At 37.4% G+C, this 7473-nt stretch overlaps 1 long non-coding RNA gene across 1 annotated transcript; it reads left to right on the top strand.

The window, feature by feature from the left end:
• Positions 1–306: 306 nt before the first annotated feature.
• On the top strand, positions 307–2256 carry LOC134804944 (uncharacterized). The gene is made up of 2 exons (XR_010146204.1): positions 307–415; positions 846–2256. It is a non-coding gene; the product is annotated as an uncharacterized LOC134804944 (long non-coding RNA).
• Positions 2257–7473: the final 5217 nt, after the last annotated feature.

Raw genomic sequence — 7473 nt, 5'->3', positions numbered from 1 at the left:
GATATTAAATTACCTAGATATGGTAAGTTCGCTTGAATTAGGTGCTTTAAATATTGTTAACTTTGAAATTAATGTTTTCTTACGGTTATGAAATTTAGTAAATATAAATGAAAATATTTATAAATTGAAGGAATTGATTAAAGTTACGATGTTTAGAATAAACTCCTTGTCCGAATGTTTGGACATTTGGCTTGTTTGTCAAAAATAAGGAACCTTACTGCTGGTTGAATTAAGAACGCATGTTGTGGCACCATTGAGTGAATTTATGATATGAAAAGGATTTTACTTATGTGATATTTTTATTTAGCACTAATTGTGTGAAGTGTTCGGTAATCTCCTAATCTCGTTCCAATATCTTACTAAGTTAATGGAATCGGTACTTTAAGGGAATTTCACCACATATGCATCATTTGGGGTCATCCATTAATTACGTCACACGAATTTCTAGGTTTTTTTACCCCTCCCCCCCTCCTTGTCACACTTGGTCACATTTGGCAAACCCCTCTCCCCTGGTGTGACGACACATTTCTTCAAGGAAATCGGCAAATATTTATTTAATATTTTATCAAAATATTTTTGACAAAAGAAATATTAGTAATTTTATAACCCAAGACTGATAAAAAATAAAATTAAACGAATAAAAACGATTATCGTTTCAAAAACTTGTTATTTAAATGATAATTAGCGTATAAAATAATTTAAATACATTTTCGGTTACTGATGAAGTTAAAGTGACGTCACAAAGTTTATGACTCCCCCCTCCCTCTTGTCACAACATGTCACATTTTCTTGACCCCCTCCCTCCCCCTAAACGTGTGATGTAATTAATAGATGACCCCTTTGAGTTAATAGCGTTTATTTGAACAATAATTGACCATCTTCCGTGAGATTACTTTGTAGTCTGTAGGTACCTACTTATTATTTCAACTCGGCTAAGTTCGGAAGATATTGAAAGGAGATTTCCGTATTTTTTTTCTGTATTGTATGTCACTACACAGATTATAAAAACAGTATGATAAAAAATTATAATGCTTTATGGAGTTTACAGTCTGTTTTTTTTTCAATTGATGAAATTAATAAATTATTTACAAGTTCTTATGTATTTATTAAAAACTATTTTCGAATATTTATGAATGGTTTGAAAGTAATACTTGATTAATATTTTTGAAAATACAAATTAGACGATCCAATACGAGCTAAATTATATGCGTGTATACAATATTTACATATTCATGATCATTTATTACGTAATCGTTTGTATTGTAACTAATAGATAAGGGCTATACAAGAATCTTATGTATGGTATGACTACATCTCGTCCACATTTGTTACTCTTGTAAAATGTACCCTTACTTTATTCATATACTTACTTTGTACAAATGTAAAAAAAAGAAAATGTATTTATATACAATGACTTAGTTATTTATGGCATGGTAGAGCTAACTACTGAATAAAATAACAATTTTGCATACTTTGCGTAATATGTCGAATTAATTCCTGGGAGGTAAATTTAAAGAATGGCCTGCTAGATAGGGCACTTCCAGCCAGATTCTAGGTTTCTAGAGAATTATGTTAATATATGTAGGGCGTCCGCTAGCTAGCGCGGTTGCACGGAGCGGGTGAAGTGAGCGGGTTCACGAAATGTAGTATGAGCGTCCGTGCACCCGCGCCAGCTAGCAGAGTCCCGCAAATAGGAGAAACGTGCTGACACTATACAAATAACTCGGCACGGGCACGGTCCGAAGAATACATATGTACTAAATAAAATAAAACGTATATCAGCAGAAAAACCTCCCGTGTTCTTTGATTTCTTGTGCCCGTGGTGTGACACCAAGTAGATACTTAACAGTGTATGTGCTTCGTCTGTCATGTGTAATTCAGTGATACTTTACTAGATAAATACTAGTTCTTTTCCTTTTATATGATTACATTAAACATTTTCACGTAAACTAAGCTCAAAGCGGACAACGATGAAAACGATGTTGCTTTGATAATGTTGCTATATTGTGTCACGATTTGTTTAAGAGAAGTTTAACAGGATTATTTATTATATTATGTTGTGGTAAAAAGCTCTCAGACAGAAAACCCTTCTAATTTATAAGAAACCGTTGGTTTTGTTTCTTAATCTTAGAATATTATAAGTGTACCTAGCTTTAGATAATATTTGTTGGTGCACATTTTATAAGTACCTAACCGAAAACTGCAGTGTAGTGCATGTTTTATGTGCGCACAATATAAACGAAAACCTAAGATTAAGCATTTAATTGTAGTCTTGAAATAGTAAATTGTTTCTAAAACCATTTTTTAATAAATAAGGAAGCTATTGAATTTGTATTTCGTATTTTTAATGTTTTTTTTTTACAACCGTCTAGGGAAGTAAAATTGTATTTTCTATTTACCTAAGACTTATTAGCTAAAGCTGATAATTATCACAATTTTTTTTGTAATAATAAATAACATTAATGAATTACTTAGCTGAGTGGGTGATGTTATTTTTAACCAATACATTTTCACACATGAACACTTTGTTGCTAGTTTTATAAAAACTTTCCCCCTTTTATCCCACCACACGAGAACAGCTGGAAAATTAATTTTCACATCACCTAATCAGAAAATGGATTTTTCTTCCCTGCTAGGAGGGATCAAAGTGGCACTTTTCTGTTCAACGACATTTCATTGCCAGTATAAAATATTAATATAATTAACTATGAACATCGTATGTACAGCCTGGCAAAAAAGAGTAGAAATTAAAAAGTGGCAACACTGTAGTGTCAACACTAAGATTGTTTTTTATTTTCCTCATAGTTGATGTGAAAAGCAGTATGTGTCACACGGTATCAAAATTATTTCGTCTTGGGCGTTAACACTTGAATCCCTCATTACGCTCAGGATTCAATGTACGCCCTTGACGGAAATATATCATTTTGATCCCCTCTAACACAAACTACTATTCCATCCAGTCCCTAACGGCAACAAGAGGTATTTTTTCTGGCCTCAGTCACAGGGACTACAGTACTGTTTAAATGTGTAGACGACACCAAATTTTAAACAGTAAAATTTAATAAAAATTCGAGTTTTACATAGGTACCTACTGTCCGATAATATCAAATAGGTACGTTTGAATGCCAAAATACATAGTTTTGTCTTTACTTGCTGTTACTTGAGTAATTGTTATAATTATAATATAAGTCAAATGCCAAATTAAGCATGAAAATAAAAACTTTAATAATTACCGTAAGGATTTTATTTATTTTAGTACTCTTTTTAATTATCATACTTGAGAGAAAGAGACACATCACTGCTATTATGTCACAGGCCTTATAAAAAACGCAACCTGTCTGGGGCTCGTTGTTTAAACGTCATACTATAGGGGGGGGGGGGGGGGGGTCAATCACTATGGCAGCGGGGCGGGGGGGGTCTAGCGAAATATCACGTGGGCCAAGTCTAAAAGGGAAGAACATACATTTAGATAAATAAATATAAATAGATTATTATAAAGATGGGCCGCCAAAAGTTCGCTGTAGGTATACGAACGTTCGGTTCAGATCTTACCGAGCCGAATAATCGGCCTAATTATTCGGTTTATATTTCTAATAAATCATTTGAAAACGCTTCCTTCCATATATCGATATCACCTTATAATACAAATTCCCCCGCCGTGACTATAATATATATGTATGTATAAACTCTTTATTGTACAAAACAAAAATTTATGGCACAGGATAGGCAGTACAAAGGCGAACTTATCCCTTAGGGATTTCTTCCAGATATTCGCGAAAAACTCAAAAACTGACTGAACGGATTTTCAGGCGGTTTTCACCTAAGTATAAATAGAGTGATTCTTGCTAATGATGTCGGAAGAGATCACGCTGTCTAGATGCTTTAATCGAAAACGGTGCCTAGTCCGTTTCAGAGGGCCTACCGCGAACCACGTTCAACGTGTTGCCTCTCTGTCGCACTTGTAAATACCCCTGTCCCCTGTCACACCTCCCTAGGTAACACGTCGAACGTGGTTCGCGGTAGGCCCTCGTATCACAATGTACGGTGGGATTGTATCTCTTTTTATGGTTTACAAAAAAAAATCTCGCTGGTACTTATACAGGTAATATCTGTATATCTTTTAAGGATAAGATAAGTAGGTACTATACCCATTCCTAACTTCTAAAAAAAAAGATCGCATACAACATACAATGTGGTATTTGCAAATGCAAAGTCATTTACACGGATACAGTATATATTAATCAATAAATACGTTAGTTACATAGGTAATTTCATACAGATACCTACTAATGAATTTTATTATGAAGTTATCGAAAATTATAAAATCTATAGATACCTTCTAAAATAAATAATCTTTGATAGAAAAAAACCGACTTTCTAAAACAATTTGAAATGCCATATACCTAAATTATAGAATATAATATATATACCTAATTCATCCATTTATTCACCTTTTTCTAGTAGGTATCCTAGGTAGCATTTCGTTTCTGTAAGGGTCGCAGTTCTAACCTAACCTAACCCACTTCTCTGATAGCAGTTCGGTTCTGTGAGGATCGCAGTTCAAACCGAACCTAACCCACTTAATTATCTAGTCGCATTTCGTTTCTGTAAGGGTCGTTAGTTCTAACTCTCCGGGTCCCAACCGGTTCCGGGTCCGAGTCTAGGTCCGGGTCCCAACCGGTTCCGGGTCCGAGTCCAAGTCGAAATTGAAATCGCCAAACATGTAGTATGCGTCGTTGAAGAGTTCTGTCCTGATCATCATCAGCAGTTCCATTTCATCAAATGCGACAGGGTTTAATGCTTCATTTTCTGATGAAAATACAACAATATCTATACGTATGCCTTTAAGATTTGAGGAGTTCCATCGATTCCTCATGGATCCCATCATCAGAACTCGATCTTGACAAAAATGTGGCTTAAGAACTTAACTTGCTTAACAAAAATGTAACGAAGAGGACATATCGCCAAACGTGAACGTGCGTCGTTGAAGAGTTCCATTCTGATCATAATCGGCAGTTCCACTTCATTAAATGTCACCTTTTATAATATAAATTCTTCATTTGTTGATGAAAATATTAAAATCACTATACCTACGCCTTTAACATTTGAGGAGTTCACTCGATTCCTCATGGATCTCATAATCAGAACTGCGTTTTGACAAAAACGGGACCAATATGTTTGTACCTACCTATATAATTACAATAAAAAAAAACAACGGGTTGCACTCCGGGAGTGCCGACAGAAGTGAAAACTCAATGACTAGTCCAAAATCACCAAAATGTCTGCAGCTCTATGTGTAATTGACCCATCCTCCTTTCTATTGAAAAACTTTAGTTCCGAAATTGCTGGTCAGTGAGCTTGTTTAAAATTCGAAATTCAAATTTGTAGCCTATGATCTTTTATACAAGATGTGTTTTATACACGTTCCAAAATTGAAGCTCTCACCTCGTGTCATGTGTACGAGTTTGTCTTAGTCTGCCTGACGCAAGCGCGAAGGTGTACACCGATTAATACTTTTCCACAAATAACGTGTATTAAGCAACAAAATGCCGACCTGCGTTATGTTGAAATGCTCAAATTATCCGCGGAAGCGCAAAAAAATTGACGGCGTCACATATCATTGGTAAGTAAAAGCTAAAATAATCCGTTTTTCTTCGGTTTAATCTTGAATTAAATAAACCCAGCCGCCATTTTCGCCGGCTGACAGAACGAGATAAGTTTATGTTCTCATCAGCGAGAATGACAAGGACGCACCGTACGTGCGTACATAGATTATCATAGCAGACGCGTCATGGTAAGTTGCATTCATTGTTTGGTGCTTGTCGTACAAATAAAAGAAATATATAGTTGGTCAAGCAGATCTTGTCAGTAGAAAACGGCGGCAAATTTGAAAAATGTATTGCGATCATCTCATAGAAAATTTGAATTTCGCGCCTTTTTCTACTGACAAGATTTGCTTGACCATCTATAAATTTCAACTTTAATATTAAAGTTTTTTACTTGAACGCATTTTTTCTTGTAATTAAGTACAACAATTGGCAAATTAAAGATTATTATTGGCCATATTATTGTCCGGGTCGCGTCAATTAAGTAAATAGGTATTTTGCTGTTTATACAAAGATTTTTTACTTTAAATAAATTGCAATAACATGAGTTCAATCAAAAATAATATGTAATTCAAAGAACTATAACTAGTAATTAAAAAGGGTATTCCATATGAACAAATCGTTTTGACAGTTCTAAAAAAGTAACTGATTAGACTAGTAGTACTTTATTTATTTAGCGATAAAATATTATGTCAATACAATCATTTTCAATACAATATGATCATAAATCAAACTAATCTAGCTTACTTACTAACTTATACTAAAACTAAACTAAACCACGAATTAAATATAAGAAACCTCACCAAAGTCTCCTGCCTCTGGAATGGTGCCAAGGATGCTGGCGGCGTTGCTCCTTTGCACCGCCAGACTTAAACGCTGGGCAAAGAAGGAGCCTGCTCTGTGGTCGCCCGAGACACCTATTAGCCGGACCGACACTTCTTTTATGATTTTTTTTGTGTCAGTCGACCATGGGCCCAGCGTTTCCATTGCAAGCGCCGCAAACTCGTACTCGTTCATTAGGAAAGCGTATTTGCGGCGCTTGAGAGTCTGGGCCTGGTCCGCGGCGGTCCCGGGCTTCCGAGCAGACCCTTCGACGTGGGACGGGGCCAGTGTATCGACGCAGGTAGCGTCCCACGCCAAAGGACGGCCAAGGCTCCAAGGGACCAGAGTGCAGCCATCCGGTCTCTTGCCGTCGGTGGCAGAGAGGCCTGACGGCTCCAAAGTCGCGGGTAAGGAAGCGGTGCTAAGAGCGCGGCGGATCAGGTTATTCAGAGTGCCATGCCGGTAAAGTCGCCCTGCACTCATTTGGCAGTACAGACCGTGCCGTCCCAACGCATCCACCGGTTGGGCGCACCGCCTACACGCGTGTGGCTCGCATACCTTTAAACCCAGGCGGAGGCAAACAGCGATTCGCAGGGCTGATGGCTCTAGGGTTGAGCCAAGGTTTCGCGACGGAAGTGCGTGCAGCCAATTCCCAGATTCTTTTTCTGAAACGGCCAGTAACCTCGCCCGTTCGTGGTCGTTGTCGCAGCTCTGTAAAAGGCATTGGTGGTGCATTTTTATGGTAATGGTGTCCCAAGCTGCTTGGCTGGATTTCTCCTCTGGTACCCGTTCGACGGGGTGGTCTGCTCGCCAAACCGATTCAGCGTCCCCCAGGCACGACACCGACACATTAGCGGTTGAAGGGATACGTAATATACCGCCAATGAGGGTGGCCGAGCCATAGGCAGACGATAAAAAGGCTGGGAGAGCTAGACTGCCCGTCAAACGGATACCAAGACCACCATATTTTATCGGAAGGGTAGCTTGAATCCAACTGGAGGGTGTGAATGTAACATTAAGAATTTTGGCGACGGTGTCTTTTAAA

Source organism: Cydia splendana, chromosome Z (genome assembly GCF_910591565.1).
Source record: "Cydia splendana chromosome Z, ilCydSple1.2, whole genome shotgun sequence".
In the NCBI taxonomy this organism is placed as follows: domain Eukaryota; kingdom Metazoa; phylum Arthropoda; class Insecta; order Lepidoptera; family Tortricidae; genus Cydia; species Cydia splendana.
The sequence above is the reverse complement of the archived record's forward strand: the minus strand, read 5'-3'. Positions and strand labels throughout refer to the sequence as shown.